General features: G+C 48.3%; 1 long non-coding RNA gene across 2 annotated transcripts; it reads right to left on the reverse strand.

Annotated features, from left to right (window-relative positions):
• Positions 1-1,950: 1,950 nt before the first annotated feature.
• Positions 1,951-27,232, reverse strand: LOC147820740 (uncharacterized). Of its 2 annotated transcripts, XR_015448246.1 has the most exons (4): positions 26,809-27,232; positions 9,901-10,080; positions 8,815-8,930; positions 1,951-8,677 (listed from the first exon to the last, which is right to left on the reverse strand). It is a non-coding gene; the product is annotated as an uncharacterized LOC147820740 (long non-coding RNA). The 2 variants fall into 2 exon arrangements; XR_015448247.1 differs by lacking the exon at positions 8,815-8,930 and having other exon boundaries at positions 26,809-27,229.

A 27,232-nucleotide genomic window follows, 5' to 3' on the forward strand; every position in this document is an offset into this window, starting at 1 on the left:
CAAACCAATTACCTTTCAGACACATGGGACTTTTGGGGACCTTTCAGATCTGAATGATAACACCTCTGTAGACCAGAGGAATCCCAGAAATGCAGACGAATTTCATGCAGTGGGCCGCAAGAACGCAGTTTCTCTAATGCCAAGTTCAGGTATAGCCCAGAGAGGACAACAGACTTGCAATAACAGCATAGAGCAGGAAACGCGAAGAGCAGTGTATAAAGGACTGCCTGCCAGAGAGCAGGACCAGGAGCTTTTTGCACATAACAATATCATTGCACACTCAGTGGCTTAAATAGTATACATTTACTAGCTGACAGCTTCTGTGCATCTGGGTTCTGGGCACACCTTAGAGAGACTTCTGCTTCACAGACTCATATAAGGATGCAACCAGGGTGCGGAGCAGGGCTGTGGTTTCATCTCAAGGCCCAGCTGGGGCAGAGCCTCACGGGACTGTTGGCAAAATTCAGTTTCTTGCAGCTGAAGCCCGAGGCCTCTGTGTCTACTATGGGTGGTGTCACGTCCAGCCACCCTCATTCCTGGCCACTGGAGCTTCCCAACCCAGCTTCATCAAAGCCAACAAGGGCCAGAGCCAGGCAGCAAGAAGGACATCACCATCCTGTGCAGCACAACCCCAGAAATGGAGCCACCCTTCTCTATTCTATTAGGTGAAAGCAAGTCTCAAGTCCCACACACACACAAGGCGAAGGTGTTCTACAGCCTCCTGAATATCAGGGGCCCCAGCTACCACGGGGACCAAACAAGGCACTCAACCCACTGCCAATACACCTCAGGTCTGCTCTTTTCAGATCGCACCCTTCTCAGGTCTCCACTGCAGGGAAGAAGGTTCAGGTGTCCCAGCCCGGAAGGCTGAGAGTCTCGTGGGAGGAAAGGATCCACATGGATAAGTGGGTAGCCCATGATGGGGATGCAGTAGCAGCTCATTGCCTGGCAAGCACTGGCCCCCTCTCCTCTGTGAACACAACCCCTGCATTCTGGCTAGAGAGTTGGCCATCTGAAGGCCGAATTTTCCAAACACCTCTGTGTGGCCTTCCACCAAGTGCCAGCCCATGAGCTGTCAAAAACAGGATCCACCCAGCTTCCAGGCCATGCCCTTAAAGGGAGGGACTTTACCTTCCTCTCTGTCCTCGCCATACAGGAGAGCTACCTTTGTGAGCTGATGACCACAGATGGAGGATGACAGCAAGGTGGGGGAATCTTCGCCAACACAGTGGACCCTCAGCTGCCTGTGCTCCAAGCCAGGAGTGACTCTGTGTCCTAGAAGCCCCTGTAGGTGGCTTGGCTGTGCTCACTGAGCCTGTGCCCTACTCAGCAGAGATGTTAGCTAAGCTATTCGGTAAAGTAAATCCGCCACATTCTTTGCAGAAGTGTGCTCGCAAACACGTTTCCTTACAGAAAGTTTTGTCCCATTTACTGTATGATCATAAATTATATTGTTACTGGGAAAGGCATCTATGTGTATTTTTCCAGGAATTTTCTCCCCGGAACCAGCAGCCTGAGGGTTTTTGTTTTTCTTTACCCTCATGAAGGCAGCAGATTCAGTTAAGGAACTGCATTTGGCACCACGCAATCTATTTTTTATTTTTTCAGCCTTCCACCTGGGGTCTTCCTTCAAATTCATAGTCACAAGTATGAAAAGTGTACGGTTTGGGCCACTGTGACTGTTTTCGCTGAGTCACGGGAATTAGCAACACCTAGGACGTTCTTTAGGAGGGGATGGAAAACCTCACTGTCAAACACCTAAAATCAAACAGAAAACGGGCCTCTCTGAGATGGAGCAGGAAAAACGAATTTGTTTTCTCCCCAGCACCCAAATGGCGGAGGTACTCCGAGGCGGGGCGGGGCGGGGGGGGGGGGGGCACCTGCCCTGACCCAGAAGCTGAGCGGGCGCCAGGTAGGGAGCAGCAGGCCCGGCCCACCCTGAGGTCGGACTGGGATCAGCGGGACCCGAGAGCAGCCAGCGTCCGCAGTCCCGCGTGGGGCTCTGTGCTGCCACTGCCCCTGACGGTTAGTTTCCTGTGGCGACTCGACGGCCCTAAGGGACGCTCAGACAGCCCTCGCCGCCTTGGCCCTGGGAGCGACTGTGAGGAAGCTTCCAGGAGACAGGAGCGCGGAGTCAGCAGCCCGAGCAGAGGAGGAGGCAATGGGCGATGCTGATCTGTTAGACGCCTGAGGAGAACAAGGGAGGCAGAGCAAGGTAAATGCCCTCTCTCCTTAGGCTGGGAAATCCAATTTCCCCTCTTGCATACTGGCACTTCCGGTTTGCACAGCGTCCAGACCCAGACCTTGAGCTCCTGAACTCCCAGATCCTGTGGTTTGGACCAGAACCACACCGCTGGCTTCCTGGGCCTCCAGTTTGCAGGTGGCCCCATAACCTCCTGAGAAATCCCTCAGGATAAATCCCTTCCTGTATTTTAGGTATTTTATATATCCTCTTGGTTCTGTTTCTCTGGAGATCTCTTACTGATGCAATCTCTTCAGCACCAGTCCCAGTCGTTCGTTTAATTAACAAATAATTATGTTTATGTGCTTGGGAGACACAGAGAACCAAACTGACAAAGATCCCTGCCCTTTGGAAGTTGAACAGAGCAGAAAGAAGCAGCCAGTAAACACCGCAGGTAATGAGCAAATAAAATACATTAAGGCTGTATTTCCATAATTTAAAAAGAGGATGAAGGGGGGGGAGTGGCTTGCAAGAGTAAATAGCCGTTTAGGTAAACTGCCTTGAGAAGCTGACCTCCGAGCGGAGTTGAACCATGCGAGGCTTCTGAAGGAAAATAATTCCAGACGGAAGAAGCAATGAGACAAATGGGCCAGGCAGGAGCATTTCATGGTTTTTCGGAAACACGAAGAAGCCACTGTGGCCAGACAGGAATGAGCAACAGGATGGATTGACACAGACCCTTGCAGGTCCCAAGACCTCTGGTTTTTCTCGGAGTCTTACAAGGAGTTACTCAAGGTCTTGAGCAGATAAGTAGCATGGTCTGGTTCGTGTTTAGCAGGATCATTCGAGGTTATTGGCTCAATTAGGCAAACGCTCCATGGACTGAAACTGGCTTCACTAAGTTTGGTCCAAAGGCTCAAATAACATTATCCAGGCTTCGCTGCTGTGCTCTGCTCAGCCCTTCCTCCTCCGTGTGCTGTCCTTGGATGGTCCAACAGCACATGGCCCGAGCAACTGAAAGCCTTGCACAACCAAATCCATAGAGGAAAGCAGCACTTCCTTTCCACAAGTCCCAGGGAGTACCGCTTTGGAGCTCAGTGATTCTGCTTCGCTTGTGTGCCCCTTTTAGAAGCCATGGCAACAGCCCACGTCCCTGAGTCCGAAAGTGGGACCAGCCCTACCCAACACAAAACTGGGGGACAGAGCAGGTGTCCTGGGGGAAATGTGGGTACTGTTACCCTAAGGAGGGAAGTTGAACATAGGGCCACAATGTACTCCAGTTCTCTCTGGAGGCCCTGGTTCCACCACCAACCTGTCACGCCACGTGTGCCAGCATTTCTCCAGAGTTCCTCACCTCGAAATGGAAATGGTGGGCTTGAGCTCTGGCCCTTCCACCTCCGGTCCATGATAACCGTGCACCCTGAATGGGTGGTGCAGCCGATGCTCTCTTCACAGGGTTCGCTCTGATCCCTGACACCAACCAGCCACTGACTGGCCCACCCTCTCCCAGCCACGTGATAAAGGAACTTTCAGCATGAGATAATGATTTGCATTTTGACAGAAGCCCTCGGTTTATTAGAGAGACGGAAATTTAGGTACTTTGTTTTTCATCGAGTTACGTGGGGGCCCCTCCAAAAACATCCTATGAACTTGGATACCTTTGTATACAAGTAGTAGAATAAGAAAAAAACAGACTTGAGGAACCAAACTTTCAGACTTTAATAGCCATATAATGGATTATGCTTTGAATATATTGAAGATTTTTGTACAATATTTGCCATTCTTCTCTGGTATAGGGGCTCCGAGTTAGCTCTGGTTATTTCCCTGAAAAGGCCTCAGACACTTAACTGTGTAGAATATCCAGGTTGTGCTTCCAAAGTGAGACTGGTCTGGTATGAATTCAGGAAGACATGAAGGAACATTGGAAGGGATGGGGTGGGTCCCCTCATCCAACACATTGTTATAATAGCTCTTTGATTCTGGCATTGACCTTCGACTGAAGCTACTCAAGACCTGCTCTAACCTCCCTTCCTCTGGGCCTCTATCCACACTGTTTTTCCTTTGACCTGTCCTTTCCTCCCATCCTGGTCCCCTCTCTCCATTGCTCTCTTGTTCAAATCCTGCTTTGCATGTTATCTTCTCTTGGAAGTCTCTCCCATTCTCTGTGCTGGAAATGACTTGAACCATTCCGAGTGTCCACGGCACTCCAGCTCCATCTCTGTGCTGCCAGTGGCCAGAAAGTACCCTGCTAAAGGAAATCACTGCTCAGCCCTGCCTGCTCATGGGAGGGCTCGGGTGCTGGGTGACTCCAAGCCTTGACAGTGACCTTGATGAGGACTGGGCCTTGTGAATACCCACCCAAATGACGCAACACCATGATCACGTCAACCCCAGCAGAACTGCTCAATCCCATGCTGTGCCTGTGGGTGGCACCTGCTGAGATGACCCCAGGGAGTCCAGCTCCTGGTGCAGTGCCCATGGAGCCCCTGCCCTGGACACCTTAAGTGAAAGTAGAATTTGGGGAGTGGCTCCCTTATGGTGACGAGAACACTGGAAAAGTTGTGGGATGTGTTATGGTTTACGTCCAGATGTCCCGTAAGAGCTTCATGCATTCATTCACAAGCAGGGCTTTAGGAAGAGGATTAGACCTTACCATTGCTGTAGCAGACTTGCTGTTAGGAGCTGAGGCCTTCCTTCCGAGGGAGGTAGATTGCTGGGTTCTTGCCCTAGAAGCGTGTATCTCCCTCCCCTGCTCCTGGCCACCATGACTTGAGTAGCTTTTCCTCCACTGTGCCCCTTGGCCTCAGCCGTGCCATCCTGCATTAGAACCAGCCCACTGTGGACTGACAATGTGAGCCAAAATAAAACTCTCCTCTTTTAAGTCGTAGGTGTCAGGTATTGTGTCTCAGCAACTGAGAAAAGTGGCTAAGATGCCACTTCCAATCCAAATTAGCAAGATTAACATGTAAAAGAACTCTGACACCCATCCCCTCTCTCTCTGCGTCTCTCTCTGTGTCTCTCCCTCAATCTCTCTCTCCCACTCCTTCCTTCTGAGTGAAGCCAGATGCCCTGTTGTTGTAAGTTCCCCTATGCCCATGTGGCAGAGAACTGACAGATGTCTACATGGTGTCCGCAGCCAGCATTCCTCAAGGAATCTCAGCAGGAGTCGTATGTGGGAAGCTGGAACAAAAACTCTCCCCCAGGAGAGTCTGGGGATGACTTGATGACCCAGCAGTTCCTAGACAGCAGCCTGCAAGAGACCTGAGGCAGAAGCACTCAGCTAAGCCACACTTGAAGTGCTGACCCACAGAAGATAATACATCCTCCTTTCTTTCAGCCATTGTGCTTTTGTATAATTTATTACATGGTGATAGATAACTAATAGAGTAACCAATGAAAACGCTGTCTAGATTTCAAATATTTTTAGAAGGATCTTGTTTCTTTTTCCCCTGTGTCTGTCCTTCATGTAATATAGATCTGTTTTTGGCATTTGTTAGTCTCAGCTATCTACTTTTTTTAGGTAATGTGCTGGGGTAGAGAATTAAGCTCAGAATTTGATGATTCTGTGAATCATGGATTTCTTTTCGAACAAATTGTGTCAATATCCACATTTCAGATAAGTTTTTACCATTACAATATAATCCTTAAGAAATTGAGATTTTTTTTGTATTTTAATTTATTTAATACCCACATGGTTCTATATGCTGACCCCAACTTCAGATAAATGCCTGTCTCATATTCATGAGATTGGACAATGAGAAGAACAAAGTCTGTCCAAGTCAATTAAAATGTCCTAAAATAGCTAGGGATTAAGCTTGTTATGAAGCCAGAAAACTTCCAAGAGAGTCATTGGAGGACATTAGCTGACATTTTCCACATTCTTTTCACCTATTCATCAAATCCTTTCACAGGTCCCAGCATGACCACCACCCTCGCTGAGTCGCTCAGTTGCTGGGAAGCAGGGGGTCCTCCCTAGAGGAATTGCCCTTATGGTGACTTAACTCTTAAAGGTCACAGCTGCTGCTGGAGAGGAACTGCTATTGTACCTGACAGTGACAATATCAATATTTCATCAGAGTCCTGCGGGCCTTCCTTCTGTGTCTGAATTCTTTATTGATTTGCCTTCGCATTAGGTCAATTCACTCCAGCCCTCAAATTCCTAAAAATTAACCAAGGGATCATCTTATTCAAATTGACACCGAAAGTCCCTGTCTTAAAGGCTTGGTGGGAGACAGGGAAAAGGGAAAAACAAAAAGAGGACTAAAACGGGAGACGGTTCTCACAAATTCAGAATCTACACAGCCCTGAAAAAAGAAGCTTCAGCAGTGATTGTTTGCTGTGGTCTGAATGTGTCCCCCAAAACACGGGTTGGCAGTTGAGCCCCAGTGGTGGGAGAGTGTAAGGAGGTTGACCCTAGCGGAAGGTGTGAGGGTCACAGGGTGGCTTAGTGGGTCGATGGCAAAGATAAAAGGGCTTGAAGCTGCAAGCTCAGTCTTTGGCTATCTTGTGACCACTGCTTTTTTTGCCCTCCACCTGCCACCATGGACAGATACAGCAAGAAAGTCCTCGGCAGATATAAGCTCCTCAACCTTGGCCTTCCCAGCTGCCTGAACTGGAAGAAACAATTCTGTGCTTTATGAATTTTCCAGTTTGGTTATTCTGCTAACGTGCTCAGTTTGGCAGCACATATACTAAAATTGGTTATTCTGCTATCACAGCACAAAACAGACTAAGATATAATTGAAAACCCCCAAAGAGCACTGGAGTAGAAGACTGAAAGCCCCCATAGCTGACTCCACTCAGTCTCTTGCTTGACAAGGTGTACCTCTTGGCCTAGACCAGACCGCTCATCAGTGCAGCAGGAGGACTGAGAGCATCAGGCAGAAGGAAGTCTGCACCGGCCTCCGAGACTGTGACCTGAGGTTCACAAGCTCTGCCATCCCCTCCCCATGGGGGGATTTTGCTTAGGGTTTATTATGTTGCAGAAGTGAAGGTATTTGGGGAGATGTGATTACAGTTTCAGATTAGTTGACTTCGAGTTAAAAGGGATATTTTCTGACTTCATCAGATGAAAGCCTTAAAAGAGGGGCAGAGGACTTCCTGAAAGGACAGACACACACTCGCCCGGAAGGGTTAGGGCCACCATGCAGTTAGGGAGCCCAGCCGAGGATGATAAACCCAAGGGCCTCAGTCCCACAACTGATGAATTCTCCCAACGACTACCTAGCTTGAGTAAGGACCAGAGTCCCCGAAAGGAACATCTTCGTGGCAATCTTAAGCCACACCAGAGCCTGGCCCATAGGAGCAATGAGATGTGTGGATATTGTTCAGAGGGATTATATTTGTGCTACTCTGTTCCACACGTGGTAATATAAAACTAATATAGAGTCTACATGTGTGGTTCCATCTTGGCTGGCTCTGTCTCTCCCCCGTCTCCCTCTCTCCTTCCCTTCTGAGACAGGGTTGCCGCTAAGTTAATTAATAAGTCTAGTCTGGACTCAAATTTTCAATCCTCCTGCCTCAGCCTCCCACAGAGTGCCGAGATGGCTGGAGTGTCTCGCCATACCTGCCTGCTTTCTCATCCTGATGGTTGCTAATGTCTCCCTGGAGCACTGTGTTAAACAGGGTTCTAAATCTGCACCAAGGTTTAGCGGGAAAGAGCATTGTAAATGATTAATCATATCTTCCAAGGGTATTTATCAATTAGGACGCCTCTGACTGCAAGCGACAGAAAATGTTACCTAAATTGACTTAAGAGAAGAGAAAGAATTGTTAGAGCTGGCATTTACTGAGCGAACTTCCTGAACCACTGCCAAGAGCTGAGCCCTGCCCTGAACAAGGTCCTTGCCCTCGTACAGCTCACATTTAGGGTCTGATGCAAATGGAAAGTCCAGAGGTACAGTGGGTAATAGCTTGATCCAGGAGTTTAATGTATGATTTCCATGTTATAAACCCATTAGACTCCACTTTACATACTCTGTGCTCCATATCTTTTGGAAAAGGTTCTTTTTTAACCTGGTTTCTCAAGTAGTAAAGAGGACTCCTGTCTCTCCTGGTGCTAACTTCCGCCCACCATGTTGGTCTGGGTTGGGCTAAACCTAGACTCCTTGGTGGGGAGAGGAGGGCAGAGAACCAGGCTCTTGGAGAGAGACTCAGCGATGGCGAGGACATGGGGAACATCGCACATCGTGAGAGAACACGCCTGGGACCCCTGCCAGATGCCGGTCAGTTCCCCCAGAATTTACAGAATCCAGGTGCCAGGAGCTGAGGCCCAGAGCGCCCTCTCTGGTGGCCGTGTGGTGTGACAGGAGGAGCAGGGAAAGTCAGCTCGGCCATTCATTCTGTTCTTGGCTCTGCCACTACTTAATTGTGAGCTTAACTCCAAGGACTTTGTCATATTCCTTGGAGTCCCATCTCTGCAGTAATGAGGCCCACCTACAAGGTTCCGGGTGATCGGGTGAGGCGAGAGCACTCGTGGCAGTATCTGATGGGTCCCTGGAAGAGAACAAAGAATAGAGGCTGAGTCTGCACCATGCATGGGAAGCAGACTAGGCTGGGAGCTGTGAGTGCTGGGCACCAGCGACTCCCTGCTCTCAGGCAGCCTTGGCGTGAGTCCCAACTTCAGCACTTACTGCATGAGTAGCTTGCATCGTATACGTTTCATGAACTTTAAAGTTACTCGAACATTCCGTATCCCAGTTTCCCTCTCTGTAAAATAGCAACGATGATGACACCCGACTCAGGGTTACTGTGAGAACCAAATGAGATGGACAGACCTTAGGCACTTAGAGTAGTGTCTGACACATAGTTTGCACTCAATAAATGGTTGCTATTACAATTTATTATTCATTCATCCAACTTGTTGAGAATATGTGTGTCACAGTATGTTAAATGCTACAATTATGCAGATGTGTCTGTGCATGCATACATCTAGATGTGTATACACATAGAGCAATGTGTGTGCTTCTTCCATAGAGTGCAACACAAACAGATAAGCCGTTTTTATTCATTGCAAAATAAGACCATGATTACAAAGCCAGAATCATGAACAAATGCAGTGGAAGCCCAGAAGAGGGAGCCTTACATCGGAAGGAGGAGAGACTTTAGCGTGAAGGGAGATTTCAACTGTGCCTTGTGTTGTTAAGCCATGAAAACAAGATGGGCAAAGGGAATCTGGGCAAGGGAATAAAGCAATATAAAATTTAAAATAGCTATATCTTGGAAACATTATGCCAAGTGAAGAAATATCAAAATGCTACAGCACTGTACAGTTTCTGCAACCTAAAGGATTGCACAAAGAACAACTTACATTCTGCAAAAATACCTACCCTTAAACAATGCTTATGAAACACCCTAAATAGAGTGGGAAACCAGGATAGAAAAGTATAAATGGGAGAGAGAGGGGAGAAAGAGAGAGAGAGAACACCCAATGGCACGAACTGAAAGAGAGGGAGAGAGAGAGAGACCAGGAGAGGAGAAGGTAGGGACAAAGGCAAACAGACTCTGTGAGGATTTGCCCCAGTGAACTTCACCTGCAGGGCTGGAAGGGCCAGATCACTACTGGTAGAAGGAGGCATCAGCATAGTTGATCTGAATTTTTAAAAGTAACGATAAACCCAGTCTACAAATGCTCACATGCATACACACACACACGTATGGACACACACGTTAACCATGCAGGGCCATCAGGAAAGGCTGTGAGTCAGGTCTACACTTACCTCTCTGGAGCCCAGCAGAAGCAGTTAGAAACAGGAGCCTCCTCACCTGCTTAGGCTCACCTGCAGCAGGTACACACCCCAGCACGCTGAGCGCCACGTGCGGGACCCCATGCAGGATGCAGCAGGAATCCTCAGGCACAGTCTTGCTGTGGTCCTTCCCTCTCATCAAGCTGAACATCGCTAAACCACAAACAGAAAGAGGATGCATGGCCCAGAAGGTGCAGACGCCAGCGCCTCCCCTGTGGGCATAGCCAAGGTCCCCGAGCCTCAGAGCGAGAAGTGGCCGACCTCATCCCAAGCTGTCAGCTGGTGAAGCAGGACAGTGTCCCGTCCTCTTCACATGGAAGCTCTCAGTGCTGCTGCAGGCCTGGCCGGGTCCACAGGACTCTTCAGCCTCCAAGTCTCTTCCTCTGGCCAAGACAATTTGACCAAACTTTGCCTTCCTTTCCTTGCCCTAGGGTCTCGCTCAGAAGTTACACCAGGAGTTCTCAACATTGAAGAATGAGTGAAAGACACGAACGTGCAGCAGAGGTGGCGAGGGAAGTGGAGGGTGGAATTCGAGGGATTCAGGGGAGCAGGCAACTGGAAGAGCTAAAGAACAAACGCTGACCACCGTGGTGCCTGCGAAGTTCACTGTGACAGCCGTGCACGGTACCCGGGCGAGGGCCTTTGCAGCCCAGGGTGCATGGGGTTTTCCCACAACCCTGGAGAATTGGTATGGAGATCGTGAATAGCGCTAAAGGAAGACTTACATCTCGAGGGGACCCGGGCCAGGAGACCAAGGACTTTTAACCAGAAAGGGTACAGTAGGCAAAGCCACGGGGTTCTGAGGGTCACAGATTTTGTAGCCACATGGGACTAGGTTCTAGCTGGCCAGAGGAGCTTAAACAAATACCATTGTAAGTTCATTTCCTCATTTACAAAATAGAATTCAAGAATAATGATCACATTAAAGGGTTACTCTGAGGGGCAAATATTTACAAAGTGCTTAGCAAATGCCTATCACATAGTAAGTGCTCAATAAATAGAAGCCACTATTCATTTGTGTGTTCAATAAACATTCCTGGGTGCTTTGTTTGAGTCAGCCATGGTCCAAGCCCAGGGGTACAATGTTCTGCAAAAAACAGGCACAGCATTTGTCTTCATGAAGCACTGGCCCAGTGGCATACATAAGCAATGATGAAATCATTGCCTAAATAAATATAATTGTGAATTATTCTGTGTACGATAAAATTACACAATGCCAAAGGAGTGTAAAACTGAGTTTGTCTGGGGAAATGTAGTCTAGGGGTTCAGGAAATAATTACCAGTCATTGAAAAGTTTGAACTAAGATCAGGAAAATGAAAAGAGATAACAAATTGGAAAATAATCTAAGGAGAAGGCTCTGTATGTGTAAATGCCCAGTGGTAGGAAAGGGTGTGGTCCAATCTAAGGGCTAAAGGATGAGTGTGGCGGACACATACAGGTAGAGAGAAAGAAGAGTCCCCGGTGACACTGGGGTAAAGAGGGATGAGGAGGAGCCAGGGGCAGCACCTTCCAGGCCATCATAGGAATCAGTGAGAAGCCACCAAGGGAGGAGATTTTCATTCTGCTGGGTTTGACACATCGGGGACTTGAGGAAGTGGAATAACATGCTCACAAAGGGCTCAAAATAGGCCTTTGCCACTGGTGTGGAGAAGGAGTGAGAAGGAAAACTGGTCTGCAGACTACAGCTGAATGGGCCAGAGATGAGGATGGCTTAGCATGGAAGCAGAGGGATGCACAAAGGACTAAGGACTTGGAGGTCTGGAGGACAGTCTGAGTATGAGAGTAAGGAACAGGAGAGAGTCAAGGTGCCTCGAAGGCTCTGGAAGTACCAGCCACTTGAAGATGTCCCAGTGTGAGGGCGACACTACACCCATGTCTTTGTAGCTAGGTTGACGCTAAGGTGTCTGGGATGCCCAGGGGGAAATGGCAGGCAAACAGCCGTCTGCGGAGCTCGGAGAGGTCTAGGTTGTAGCCTGTGTTTAATCTTCGCTGGTTTAATAGTCCCTGGTTATCGGTGGCATCGGTGAGGTCTTGTAGCATGAGAATATAGATTTTTTTTTCAATGAGAGGGCTTAAGGGCCCAAGACCAAGCCCTAAGGAATTCCAACATCATGATTAGGTAGTGCGGGATAAGCCAGAAAAGAAAGGCAGGAAAGGAGTGTTTCAAAATCTAAATAAAACCCAGGAAATGCAGCGTTAACAGAAACCAAGGTAAGAGAGTTCGGAGGAGTCGCTGTGTATTAAAAGCTGCTGAAATTTATGTAAACGGAGTGTCATAAATCACAGGTCTATTTGTTATTCAACAGCTTCAAATTGCACACCTTTCATCAAAATGAAAAAAACAACTTTAAAGGCTTCAAATGCGAAATCATCGGCCTGGCTCTGTGCAGTGTGAAGGAGGCGGCAGGGCTGTAAAGCTGTCACCAGGCAGGCTCTCGGGGCACGGCCGCCACCCCACGGTGGAGCCTGGCACTGTCGCCATGAAACTGGAGGCCCCGACACCGGAAGCCTCCTCGTCCCCCATGCCACAGAGGCGGTGAAGAGGGCCGCTGTCCAGGCCACTGGGGGCAGAGGGAAGGGCTGCAGAGAGTACCATGGAGAAGTCTGTAAAAGGTAGGAGTCCATTCCACAGAACTCAACTCAAAGACGGCCCTGTCAGGCAGGATGCAGTCACCACCCTGAGTCAGCACCATGGTCCCTACTGCGGCCCCTACCCAACTTAGCATTTTCCTTTATTCCAGTGCTCACAATTTCTCTCTCAGTCCCTACCTTGGGACCATGAAGAGCATCTTAGGGTGGCCTTTGTCTGCATGTCTGTCACCTCCTGAAGCCTAGGACACCTAGCGGATCCCTGATGGCCGTCAGTGCAGCATCGTCGCATTTCATGAGTGTGTCTTCCCTCCTTCGCCCCATTCCTCAAGCCGGTCCCGACTCTGGACTCAGGCTCCCAGCCAGTGAGCTTCCTGTGTCTTCAAGCTCTTCCAGCAGGATTCCCTCCACTCCCGTTCTCACCGAAAGCTGCTCCTCCTTGAGGACACTGTAGCGTCACAAGCTTGGGCCCTATCGTCCCTGCTCTTCCCATGACCCTGGAACTGCTTCAGTGGTGATTTAAGACCATTTCTCCCTCCCTCCTCACCAAAAACTCAAAGGCTTGACTCTCACGCCATCAAGCTACATGTCCCACATCTCCTCGTGTGCTGTTGCTGTTATTCCACCCCCTCCAAGGCTAAGTCACCACCTCTCGGTCCTTAAAGCTATGGCCGCGGACTGCAGTGCTTCTGTTCAGCACAACTCACAGCACCAGTCTTGGAAGATGATGTGCCCGTAGGAATTCTGGCTCGGGTTCTGGGCCCTGTGTATTTTGGCCTCCTCTGCCCACGAATCTTGTTCTGTTCTGTCCTGCTCCAGGGCCTGGTGTCCTCTGTGGCCGCCATGTCCGCGTCTCCACAAATCCATGTTACCCTCTGACAACATCCAGGCCTCTCCAGTCTTTGGCTGCACCTGGGCCTTCAGTCCGTTTATCCTTCCCCCGCTCGCTGTCCCTCACATCCAGTTTTCTTCCTCCTTGGGTCAAACCCCACGGACACTCATGGTGGCCAACCCCTCACACGCCCCCACTCGCTGGCCTCTCCTGCTTTGTTACTTTCACTCAGCCGAGTCACCATTCCAGTGGGATCCGTCCCGCCGGCCCCTTCGCGAAGGCTCCCACCGGCCAGCAGGAAAACCTCACTGCCACCTGGGTGGCGTCACTTCTCCCCTCAGGAGCCCAGGCCGCGGTCGCTGTGGGTGAACTTCCGCTCTGGTCTGTCTACTCCCCAGCCACCAGCACCACCCCGACCCTCTGCTCCTTAAGCTCCTAACACTGCTGCTCCAGCCTCCCCCACAGCTGATAAGCTTGGTTTTTTATTTCACAGGCAAATTTCAAAAGTACTTCCATCACTTTCCTGCACCGCATCTCCACACCTGCCTGACCCAGCCCCGTCCTCCCACCTCCTTTCTACCCTTGTGTTCCTGTTTCAGGCCAACTCCCCTCTTTGTGTACTGAGTCACACCCCTATTTGCCCATTCGGGATCCCCACTCCCAGTTTCCTCCTCTTTCTGACATTTTCACCCTCCTCCTTCCCACTGGATAATCCGTGTCAGAATGCAAATATGTTGTTCTTTCTCCCACTGCAGTGCAACAGCCCTGAAAAGTCCTCTCCGGCTCATTCATTCGGGCTCTTTACAGAATAAGAGTAGTTGATGGGAAGAGTTGTCCGAACTCATCATATCTAAATCTTCTCCTGCCACAGTCCTTCCAATGACAACTTTCTCTCTTGAATCCACTCCAGTTAGGCTCGTGTCAAGGGCCCATCAGAGTCACCAGTGACCTCTCCGCGCTAATGCCCGTGGCCAGCGCTCAGCCCTGCTCTCACTCCACCTCTCGCTCATACCTGATGCGCCTCTCATGAGGACTGCTTTTGCCTTTGTTCCCTTTGCTCTGCCCTCTAGGATGCTATGTTCACCTCCTTTTCTCTGACTTCCCTTGCCCCTCTTTCTCAACCTGCTTCTTTGGTCCCTCCAGAAGCTCCAAATCTCTACATGGAGGAGGGTTGGGGCTCGGACTTTATCCCTCTACTCTCCCGGCTTTGATGTGCATGAATTTAGCTCAGCCCCTCCTCTGCAGTCCAGAGCCTTCCACCCCACATCTCCACTGGCATGCCCGTGAGACTCCGGCTTCGCACAGCCATCACCAGTGCCCTGAGGGCCCCCAGAGCACGCTCCTCTGACGCCTTTGCCCCTCTCGGTGGATGTGCATCACCCCCCATGGCCAGGTCCAGCACTCCGGAGTCACTACAGGCCCTGTCTCAGCTCACATCCACTCTGCCCACAAACCCTTTCAGACAGATAGATCTCCTTCCACCACCTGCACCTTTGAAATGTATCCAGAATTCTTCTTCTTTTCCCCATTTCCACGCCTAAGACCCTTCTTCAAGCCAAGCTCTCATGGCCTCTCCCCGACAGCATGGCAGCAGCTTCCTAGCTGGTTTTCCTGCCTCTGTCCCTGACCTCCTGCAGGAGACTCCTACAGGAAAAGGGGTCGCATCAGACAAAGGCTTGGGTTCAAGCCAAAGCCAAAGGATCCTGTTAAACAGAGTCAAGTCCTGTCTCCCTCTGATGAAAACTGTGATGAGCACTAAGCCAGGCTCCTTACCACATGCACCAGGGCTCTGCTGACCCAGCACCCACGCTCTTCCTAACTACTCCGGGAGCCTGGCTTCCTGCCATTTCTCTAAGAGGCCAAACATGCTTCTGCTCCAGAGCTTCATTCCGTCAGCCTGTCCTCTGCCTAGAACTATCTTCCCCCAGATACCGGCCACCTGCACACCCTCTCTTCTCCGGATTTTACTCAAATGCTGACTTCTCACAGAAGCTGCCCAGGACACCCCACTTGAGAGTCACCTCCTACACAAACACTTCTTATCCCTTCTTTTGGGCTTTGAGCTATAGAAACCTTGAGCTTCATGAAGACAGGGATTTCTGTGTCTTTCCTCTGTTATCATCTCTGCAGACCCTAGACCAGGCTCTCGTGCACAATAAGGCTTAGTAAATGTAGTAAGTGAATGAATGAGGGAGGGAAGTGAGTCTACGGGAGATTCAGTCATTTCCCCCTCATTGTCAGTCAGGTAGCTAGCAAATGTCACATCCAGAACTGAAACCTCTTTCCAGCACCCCGTGCTTCCAAGCCACAAGGGCCCCAACCGTGTTTAGAGGAGGCTTTCCCGGTGCCTCTTCTCATGAAACATCCGTAATCACACATAAAATAAGATTCCCCAGGACCATTTGCCTCTCATTTAGACAAGCAAACGGGACAGAAAAGGAGCTGCTGAGTGATGGATGGAGAACCGAGAACAGCTCCCTAAGTTCCAGTTGCAATTAGCATGCCCGAGAGCAGAAGGAATTTAGATCAGCTGAGATGAAGGTGGTCATCTCTGGGAAGCCACAATTCCAGGGCTGCTGGGAAACAAAGGTCCATTCAAGGGAATCGACTTGCTGTCCCCTGCTCTTCAGGGCACAGTTACCTAGAAATCCAGGGCCCTGCTTAGGCTGGACATTTTGTATTCAAAAGCATAGACTTTACACACCTGCTGAGCACTAAACTGTGTTCAAGGTACTCGCTTTAGGTGAGAGATAAATATGAAGAGGAAAATAACACCACTTCCAAGCACATGTAATTATTGGACTTGAATCAATGTCCTCACAACCAGGTGCATCGTCATTCTCACAGCAGCTGTGCCACAGCGTCATGTGTCATGGCTGAGAACACCCAGCTGGCTCATCTTCCTGGGGCCCTAAGACTAATAAATATCACAGTGGAAATTTCATTCCAAGTCCCTCTGGCTCCAAAGTTCCAATTTGTCAAACCACTTTCAGTCAACAAGATGACTCAGTCTGACTTCTCGGCTCCAGGAGTTCAGATCTCGCCAGAAAAACTGGACAAACACCTACCTTGGGCTTTCAAGAACAAATTCTCATCCTGTCCTGAGGGATGCTAGTTAGGGATCAACCATTCCGAGGAGTTTGCTCAGAGCCCTCTCTGCATGAGGCAGCCGAATTGTGTTTGAATTAATGGAAGGCTGAAGAGGTTGATACAGGGACAGGGAATTCCAGGGGGAAGAGATTTTACTTGGAAAAAGACAAAATATTGCAGGAATGAAAGTGCCGATCTTCATTAAGCACCAGACTGGAGTTCCCTTCACATCTCTGTCCTCCAGAGAAGAGCATTAGCTCTGCTCCAACAGGAGCTCAGAACCTAACTCCCACACATCTCGCCTGTCTGGAATTGTGGAAGGAATGCAGAAAGACATCCCTCTCGGCAGCTGCTCTCCATCCACGTGGCGTTCGGTCCTCCCTCTCCTCATCTTAATGTGGACCTGAACGCCTGCCAGAAGCGTCCTTCGTCAAGGGCCTAACAACCTGCTTCTCAAGCTAAAAGCCCCTAAGAAAATTTCGATCTATAAAGCACGACTCATTCAGTATTGATTCACTCCCTGGGCTGCTTCCTAACCCAGTTGAAAGCAAGCATCTGATGCACAGGGTATTAATGTGGAGAGAGGACGGGCGGAGGAGGAAGGAGTAATTCCAACCCCAGGTGGAGCCCAGGTCCAGGTCTGAGTGGAGTCTCCCGTGGGGCCGCATTAACCTGTGGCCTGGACGCACGGAGACCCAGGGAGAAGTGAGTCCAAGGGAAAGGTGTGAGCCCTACGGGGACAGAAACTGATCAGACAGAGGCTGCAGGTGAGGGGACCCACTGGGTCCTGGCTTCGCCGTCTAATCTGCTGACCTCAGATCTAGGCTCCAGACCTTACTCACCGTGGGACCTCGAGTGAATTGCTTAACTTCTCTGGGCCTTGTTCCCTCATTTAGCAGAGGTGTGGTGAGAATCATGCCTACCTCCTAGGTTCTGCCCCTCCGAGGACATGTGGAAGCCCTCACCCCCGTGTCTGGGAATGCAATCTTATTTGGAGGTAGGACGTTTACCATTGTAATTAGTTAAAACAGGTCAGAGTGAAGTAGACAGGGCCTTGAATCCCTTACTACCCACCGGGACTAAAGAGGCAGACAGACATTCCAGGGAGAAGAGAACAGAGAGCGGCCGGCTGAGGGACAGCAGAGATTTGAGGGCTACTGCTGTAACATTTTCTCCTTTCTCTATTTTATTAGCACCTGATTGCAGTACTTGAAGTTTACTTTCACCTTAGGGAGTAAGTGCATGACCATAACACAGCGTGATTCTTTTTTTAATCCTCTTCCCCGCCACTCCCACGACCCTCCCTCCAGCTGTAAATCCCTTTTGCCTGTTTTCATTCTTATTGTTATTAGTATTGTTTTTGATTTGTGTTTACCATATGCAATGTGGGTGTCAGGTACAGGTACCTGACACATCTGAAATCTTTTCACACCCCTTCCCCTCCCCCTCCACCCGTGCCCCATCTCCTGGACTCCTTCTTATTTGCAAAAGATCTCTGCTTGCTTTCTTCTATCAAACCTTTATTTTTCTCTTTATTGGTACTTTGTCTTACTCAAATGAGAGACACCATACAGTATTTAAGCTTGTTTGTCTGACTTATTTCACTTAATATTATATTTTCCAGGTTTGTCCATTTTCCTACAAATGTCTCAAAATTATCCTTCTTTGGGCGGGGGATTTAGCTCAGTGGTGCCGCTGCCTTGCAAGCTCAAGGTCCTGAGTTTGATCCCCGGTATTATAAAAAAAAAGTATCCTTCTTTATAGCTGAGTAGTATTCCATGCTGTGTAGACACTGAATTTTCTTTATCCGTTTGTCTGCTGATGGGCACACAGGCTGCTTCCAGGATGTAGCTGTTATGAACTGTGCTGCTATAACACTGGTACGCATGTATTACTGTGGCATGGTGTCTTTAGCTCTTTGCAGAAGGTACCTAGAAGGAGACTAGCTGGGGCAAATGGAATTTCTCATTTTAGTTCTTGAGAATGCACGGAGCATCTGGGGCTCCCAGAAGCCAGAAGAGTCAGGGAAGGGTTCCGGCCCACAGGCCTAGAGGGAGTCGGTCTGTCTGTCTGGGCCACCATAACAAAATTCCGCTCAACGTGAAGAGTAGAAATGCACTTTCTCTCAGCTCTAGAGGCTAAACGTCCACATGAAATTTGATTTCCGGTGACAGCTCACTTCCTGGCTTGTGGATGGCAGGAGAGGGGGTTCTCTGGGGACTCTTCTGGTCAGGACCCTGAGCCTGTCAGATGAGAATCCACCTTTACGGCCTCAGTTAGCCTCCCTGGTTATAGATCCTGTTTCCACAGACAGTCACATGAAGGGTTAGGACCCCAGAGTATGAGCTGAGGGAAGGACACAACTCCATCCACCGTGGGAAGCATAGCCCCGCCCACACCCTGAACCTGGGCACCCAGCCCCACAAGTACAAAACAGTAAGTTTCCGTTCTTTTAAGCCAGCTAGCTTGTGACACTTGTGCTATTGAAGCCCTAGGAAACATGCAACCTGAGAAATGCTGGCTGCAGTTTTTCATACGTGGTAACCACGTCAGACACATCAGGCGTCATGGTTAGTACTCCGGCACAATTCAATCCAGGTCCTCAAACAATGTCATCAGGAAGTTCTCTGCCCCTCTCAGTTTTGCTTTCTTCTGTATTCTCTGCGCTTTCCGCTCAGTGGTCCTGCCGCGGACCCTGGGAACTCCATTTTTATACGCTACCAACAAGCTCAGCAGCCCTAGCCAGACTAACATATCTCTTTCACAGTAGTTCAAGTAAATTTCTTAGGCTGAATCCCATTGGCCCGCATCTGCTCACATGTCCATCCCTAAGCCAATCATGGTAGGCCGAGAGATGCAGTGCGCCGAACAAACACCCCTACCCCGCAGCCATGATTGGAGTCAACTCTAGTGGAACCACATGGACTGAGAATACTGATGGGGTGGCTCAGGAAAAGGGAAACTGACTGCTCGTACCAGAAAGGACACCAGAATGCTGGGGGGGGGGGGGGGCTGAATAAACATGAGACTTCCGCCCAGTAAAGTTATGAACATCTGTGGAGTTCCTACTATGTGCATGACACTGTAGTAGTAAGAATTACTGGTTAATCAGGGTAAAGCGGGGCTGATTAAAAGAGAAAATAAGTTTTATGAAGAGTCTCAAGTTACAAAGGGAAAGGAAGTCCAGAAATCAGACTGGATCAGGAAGAGCCATGATTGCTTGGCCAAGACTTTGCCTGGGTTTTACCAGGTGGAAGGCGGGGAACGTGGATCTTCATGCCCCACCCTCTTATCTTGGCCAGAGATGGGACCCCCTACTGGGCTCTCCCCAGAAGAGTAGGATGTGTGGGTGAAGATGCACTGCAGTCTTCCACTACTGACTGGAGAGAAGCTTGGGCACAGAACAGCCCACCATTGAGGTGAGGAGGGACTTCCTTTGAGCTGCCCCACCCTCAAGGCAGAGCAGGAAACCCAGCCCATCTGGACTCATTCCCTTTGCCTTAGGAAATCAGGGAAGGTTCCTCAGTACAGCCGGAGCAGAGTGATTTCCACAGGAGCAGAAGAGCAACAATTCAGGGCGCAAGTGACAACATGGACAAAGGCATGTAGAAAAATAAAACCAGGCAAGGAAAACAAGGAAGGGTTCTTTCAACTCAAGGAATTTGTTTTCTCAGCAACATCTCAGGGCCTGAAAGAGTATCTTTAAAAACAGCTGTTACCCAACAACTACTTAAGGCTTGAAATAAAGGAAAACATTCCCACGCCAGCTCTGCACTCTAAATAGCTGAAAAGACACAAAAATACCGAGGCCACTATGGCAGCCTGACTTGAAGCTTTTTATGGAACAAAAAGCTCTGTGGGCTGCTGAAGGCCTCCCTCCTCCTCACTATTGTTCTGCTACTCCTGAGCACCGACAGAGCTGCAGCCAAGCCTGGCAGCCATCTGGAGCCGACTGTGCCACACCGGGCCGCCTGGCTCTTCCCAGGGACAGCGACAGGAATAAGATCAAGCGTTGAAAATGGCCAGACCTATTCTAAGGGCTTCACACAGGTTAAATCCTTTACAACAACCATGAAGTAGACGCAGCTCTGTTCTCCAGTTGCTCCATGGAGCAACTGAGGCAGAGAGAGGTTAACTGAAGAGAATAGTTGTGGAGAGCTCTGCTGCATTTTAGGGCTGGTGAAGCAGAGGGTGGGGAGGGAGCTGATAAAAGAACTGCTGATAAAAGAACTGTCTGCTCTTAAATAGGTGCCAAGATTTTGCTAAACTTTCTACAGATCCTAGAAAATCAAAACAAAACAAACCTAGTAGAAAAGTGTGCCATAATGCTAGTGAGCTGTACATTCTTAAATGGTTAAAATGATGGATTCTGTTATGCATATTTTAATATAATAAACAAGTTCATCCAGTAGCACTATGCAGCAGGCTGATGCTCCACAAGCATCAGTTTATTTCAATCTTCTTGGCAGCCTTGTGCAGCAAGTGAAGAAATCGAAATGGGGCTCCAGTAGGTTAGGAAATTCACTTAAGATCCCACACGTGAGACCGGCCTGCAGCTAGTGCCAGTAGCATAATAACACTGAGGCAGGAGTCAGGCCAAGGAAGCCGTGGGGCACAAATGGAAAGGCCAAACAGCAAGAGTGGCCAACAGGAAAAGATCGCCCTGTGCCCTCAAGACCCCCAACATGAGCAAAACCAAAAGTGCACATCCCTGGCCTATGTCCGAAAACACTTGGCACGCTGGCACACACACACACACACACACACACACACACACATGGGCTTTGGATGGCATGAAACTTCCTCTCTAAACCTCCTAGTCTTGAAAACTCCCCTTCTTCACAGGTGGCTGAGCAGGTAGCCCCCTGGGCCGGGACTCCTGTCCATCCCCACCTGCAGGTCCTCCCACTACCCCAAGGCCTTAAGAGACCCGGTTTCTTGAGAGACCTCTTCTCACCGGACCACTCCCACCCACCCTGTGGAGTGCACTCGGTCTTCTTTCTTTTTTTTTTTTTGTACCAGGGATCAAACTCGGGGTCCTTGCACTTACGAGATAGGCGGTGGAACCACTGAGCTAAATTCCCCACTGGCTTCTTTCATTTTTAATGAATCTAACTCTTCCTACTTTCTGAGAGCTCTACACAATTCTTTTTGGTACCGGGGATCGAACTCGGATCCTTCCGCTTGCGAGGCAGGTGGCAGAACCACTGAGCTAAATCCCCGGCTCTACACAATTGTTTATCTGAGATACTAAGAACCTGGAAACAACTCTCTGGGACTCTCCATCCAATAACAAGACTACTTGTGTTAATTAGTGTTATTAGTAATTGATGATAATATTGTTATTAGAAATAACATTATAGCTAGCAATATCGTTAGCATTATTGAGGCTTTAGAGGCGGCCAGTGTTCCTTGGAATTGGAGCTGCAGCATCTAGCTGTGTCTCTGCTCGGTCATTGCACTGAGGTAATCATGGTGCTTCTTTCATGAGTTTCCCAAGAGGATTAAAATGAGAACATCAATTATAGATGCAATACCTGGCAAAGAGTAATTGTTAAATAAAATACTACGACTACTACCAAGCGTTTTCAAGAAGGGAACTAAGCTAATGGTGCTGTGCACCCACACAAGTAAAGGAAAAGTGGAGACTCTCAAGCTGGTGCTGGCCAAGGTGGAAGAAGGTGGGTGTCACAGGGGACAGGAGAAGGACACCATCAGACTTCAGAGGTCTGTGTCAGGCGTCTGGCGAGGTCTTAGATGTGGAGGTTCGGACGTCTCCCCAGATGAGGATCTTTTGATAAAGCTATAGAAGATTGAAGCCATCCACATTCTCACCAGAAAAGTGTACATGTATAAATGACAAAAAAGTTACCCCAAAAGTTTCCTCAGCATTTGGAAACCCTGAGCTTTTCCCTCCCAATCCAGAGCCTCCTGGGAAGATCTATCTTGGACAAACTCACTCCCATGTTTCCAATTCAGAAGGAAAACTCCCAAAGAGGCTATCAGGTCTAGTGTGGGGCACAGAAATACAAATTTTTATCAGGCTTCCCAGGAGATTATCATACTAGCAGGATCCTGGAAATCACGGGTTTATGGAACTTCCTCAAGATCATCCATGTAAAAGAAGATGAACAGGGCATTGGTCTGAAAATATCCTCCACCTGAGGAGTCCAGACTCCCGTGAATTCTGCTTGCATCTTTCACACAATCTAAAAATGCTTCCACATGATTAAAATTTTAAGACTTCAAAAGAGCTATGGAATGAAAGCGATTCCACAGAGAGAAGGCACTTAGTAGTAGTGGGTAGGATGGAAAGATGGAACTGTCATCTTTTTCTCCCCATTTATCTACTTTTTTATATTTTCTAACTCTTAAAATAAATATGTATCCTATATAATAACCTATCTTTAGAAGTAAGACTTACATTTAGGATAGCTGTTGTCATATTTCAGTACTGAATTTAGGACATGCACCCACGTAATTTATATTTTTTCTGACTTCTAGAGATGAATGAGTGAACTGAAATAAATGTATTTGAAAGTGAACCGGAGTCAAAATATAAATGTTCTGTTTGATGAGCAAATCAGTGAAGAATTACAAATGTAGACCTAGGATTTCTGGACTACTCCATTACCCCTGAAGAGAGAAAGAAAGAGCACAGCTGCAGATGTCTTAATAAGGCGTATGTTTTTGGATCTCTGGTGGTTTTATAAGAAGGCCATTAGGAAGAAGAAGGTCAGGAAGGCAGAAGATGCCTGCATCCTGGGAGTGTGATAACAAAAGAATAATGATCCGGCCTTGCAGCTGGCCAGCTCTGACCCACTTTCAAAACCCATTTATAATAATTAGCAATTGGAAGAGACCCAAATGGGCAACAATACGGGGATGGCTAAACAAACAGTGGTCAATTAACTCAAACGGGGTACTTCATAAAGGGAAACAATGGCAAACTCCAGACTGAGTCGATTCTGCAAAGGCTTATATGACCTCATGTTAACTAAGAAAAAGTGAAATAGAAATTAGTGCCTGGGGACTTCAACAAGGCATCTCTACAAAGCCTATCACATTAGCTTCTCGGGGAAGACGGAACAATGAGAACTTCATTGTTTGTTACAGAAAGAGCTGATGTCAACTTCTGGCTTCTCCAGAAAGTAGCTAAAGAGAATTAAAGAGGTTAAAGGACATCCTCCCTTTATGTTGATCATGCATTTCTCTCCTCAAAAAAGTTTTGAAGCCTGAGGACGATTCTTTTATCAGAGAGGATAAAAACATGTAAAAGCCCTAATGTATCTTGCTTTCTTGAGGTATCTTTTTGGATCTACTTGTGGCAATTCATTTCAGATTTCATTTTATTCTTTTCTTTCCAATCAAACCTGAAGTGTTAAGGCTTTGACTCTAAAGAGTTCATACCTTTGGCATTCCCAGGAAGTTTCATTTAATCACAACTTGCATTGAGTGTTGAACATTGAGTTCATTATCACCAATATAGGAGCTCCAATTTTTTCCCCTTTCCTTACAAATCTAATAAGTCATGAGTCAGGCATTGTGTTAGGTGCATTCGCACCAGCAGTCTTGGCTTTGTTCTGTATAAAATTTCTATTTCAGATGTCTAGTGAAGAGTAAACTCGACTATGTGTAAATTTTCTCAGCACGATGCCTGATCCATATTTTGATTGCAATAGGTGTTTTCTAAATATTATTTTGCTTGCTGGCACCCAGAAACAAGCGAATAATGTTATACACAGAAAACTATTTTTATACATAAAGCTGATTGAAAAACAATGGTTACTCACAAGGAGTCCTCTACGATCAAGCAGCAGGGCTCCTGGCTTTCCTAGTCCTGAGATTTTTATCCCGGCCTCAAGTGGTGACACCAAAGGGTCAGACCATCAAACTGTGCTTAGCAAAAAGCCAAAGAGGAGACTAAATATCTTGGATGATGGGACCAAAAAAGAAAACCATTCTGTCAAGTTTTAAGTTATGGTTTAAATCGCAGTGAAAGTTAATAACGGAAGACACAAGACTTTCAACTTCTATCCCAAAAGACTAAATACCCAAAGATAAGTTGGAGAAGATAGAACTTGCCCTAGCGTGATTAGAAGAGACGTAGGAATTTGGTTAGCAGATGTGCACTGTCAGTCAATATTATAAATTTACTCTGTACAAATCTAAGGATGCTGGGATGCCTTTATAGAATGATGGTGTTTGGAATTCAGGACAAGGACTCATTTGGAGTTTGGGGATTAGTTCTGCTCAGGTTACTTTAAGAAATATCTAAGCAGGGTAGGGTATGTGTTTGGAAAAGAGTGACAGGGATAACGCATGAGAGGAATCTCAACACGTAGGATTTTTGGAGGAGCTGGCCAAAGTCTCCAGGAGTTTCTGGGGAGTACAACCCCCTACTTCAAGTTCCTCTAGCTATAGATGAAGAGTTAACATTTGCAGTGTGGACTACCAACTAAGAGCAATGGGGAGAAGGCAAAGCAAGATGGGTCAACACATAAAACTTTTCTAATCATCAGAACTTTTCAGAGATGAATCGCATTGATAGAAAATTCACACTCTGTGGAAGTGTTTGAGCATAAAGTAGGAAAATCACTTGGTGGAGAATAATAGAAAATTCACAAACACGAAGTAATGAGATAGCAGGGTGCCCTTAATATCCTTTCTAATCCCTTTCCCTATTCCAGTCTTGTGTCTGTGCCATCTTGAATCTGCATATGTGCAAATAAGTATCCTGCGCAAGACTGAAGCTGGAAGCACGTACGGGAAGACCGGAAGAACTGAGAGGCTTGTGTGCACTTGCTTTCTGTACTCATTCACACGCCCTTGCACCAGGTGTGTGTGCATGTGTGTGTAAATAATAACCTAGAAGAAAGAACACACAGATTAGAAAAGCTCATTTCTGAGATCCGAGAGTCAAAACACTGCATTCAAATGCAGGTCACCTGAGGTTCTGAGAAATGACTGACAGAACCGTGAATGTGGCCCTGAACTTCCTATTGCCAAGCGGATGAGAGGGCTGCCGTCAGCCACATGGTGCTCAACGCTCAAGAGAAGAAAACATTTAGATCGCAAGGAAAACGAGCCTTTTCCTGGCGCTTGGCCCCCAAAGGAACTGCTCTCTTGTGGGGACTGATCAATGTCCTGTGCAGGGCCCTGGACAAAATTCTTGAAGCAAACATGATGCATCCAGTGGGCCTTGAAGCTGGTTCTTGACCGTGTTCCTGGGAGAGGCTGTGCAGGGAACATGGCAAAGTAACAACACCTGTCTCCACATCAAGGAAATGGGATGTGAATTGTTTTATTGTCTAAGTGTATCTAAAAAGTAATACCTCAACTATATTTTGTAAATTAAGTGGTTGTCCTGGGATTCAGACAATCCTCTATGAATATTCTTTCCCTTTGCCAGTTGGAGAGCTTGAGCTATGCCCTCTAAGAAGGAGCTTGCTTTCCTACCATTGGTGAGAGTTCTCCTTCTGCCTGCAATGCCCAGCAGGTTTGCGGGGCTCCCTGCCTAACACAGAGTGGCTCTCAGCTCCACGGGCTGTCACCTACAGCCTCTGTCTGCAGCCCGCCTTTCTCTTCGTGGTGCTAGGCAGTTTGTATGACATGTATCCTCCCACTGGGAACTAAATTAAGACATCAAAATCTTGTCACATCAGGCACCTAATAATGACTAGTTGTTTGCTAGCACTGTTCATTTGGGATGAATTCAAAATCCTGATACTGAAACAAAGCTGCCAGCTTCCATTAACTGCCACGATCAATTCAAAAACCTTGACAGGGAGCTGAGCATAGATGGCTAAAAGAATGAAGGGTTAGTGGGGTGGGAAAGAGGCCATGTCACATCCCTTTGGGGTCCTACTGACCCCTGGGGTGAGCCCAGTGAAACATAAGACCCAGGTGGGTGACGGGTCCATTGTAGTCTAGAAGACGCTATTCGATGTGAGCTCAACCGTGGCCCGGACCTGTCATCCTCTCCCAGGGACCCTTCCCCATCCAGCTGCCTTCCTCTTCTTACTGTTTACCATCTGCCTCCTGCAATGAGAATGCAAGCTCTCCGAGTGCGTGGGCCTTGTCTATCTCATCTCTGGGTCCCGCACAAAGTCTGGCACTGAATAGAGTATGTGTCGGGCCGGCTGCATGAGGAGCTGGGCAGCTCTGGCATTTCTCAGCTGCCTTGATGGTGGGAGTGAATCATTTTTCCCCTATGGGCTTTTGTTTTCTCCTCTTTAAAAGGAGGCGTCTGGCCACTGAGGCATAGCTTGCTGACTGTCCACCAAAATATGTTCTCCCTTCCGAGGGGAGAGAGCACTACCTGAGCACGCGCCTGCCCGCACTCGGGTGTCCGGGGTTGGGTTCTTACCAGTCCTACGTGAGTGGAGGTCCTGTGACTCTGGGCTGGAGGTCTTAAGACGGCAGATGTGCCTCCTTGGGCTCTCTGTTCTCCTTCCCTGCCACCAAGTGCAACAGTCACAGAGGGGTGAGGACATGCAGGAGGATGCCAGAGTCCGCCGGGATGACTGCAGGGGAGGAGCACATCTCCTCGTCCTGAGCAGAACAACCCATTGCCTCTCAGGGTCTCTCCGTTATGGCAGTGCCATCCCCGCCTCTGCTCCTCCCATGAACACAACCAGGCCGTCTCCCAGCCCAGCGGCCCGCTGAGAGGAGCTTCATTGGTGATTGCTATCATCACGTACAGTCACTTCATGTGAGAAACTTACATTCTCGGGGACTCTCATCAGGCTAAAAGGGTACACTCAGCCTTTCATCTGTTCTGAATATTTTTC

The sequence above is a fragment of the Heterocephalus glaber genome, unplaced genomic scaffold (assembly GCF_053883595.1).
Source record: "Heterocephalus glaber isolate CG9 unplaced genomic scaffold, H.glaber_assembly_v1.0 deba00001805, whole genome shotgun sequence".
In the NCBI taxonomy this organism is placed as follows: Eukaryota; Metazoa; Chordata; class Mammalia; order Rodentia; family Bathyergidae; genus Heterocephalus; species Heterocephalus glaber.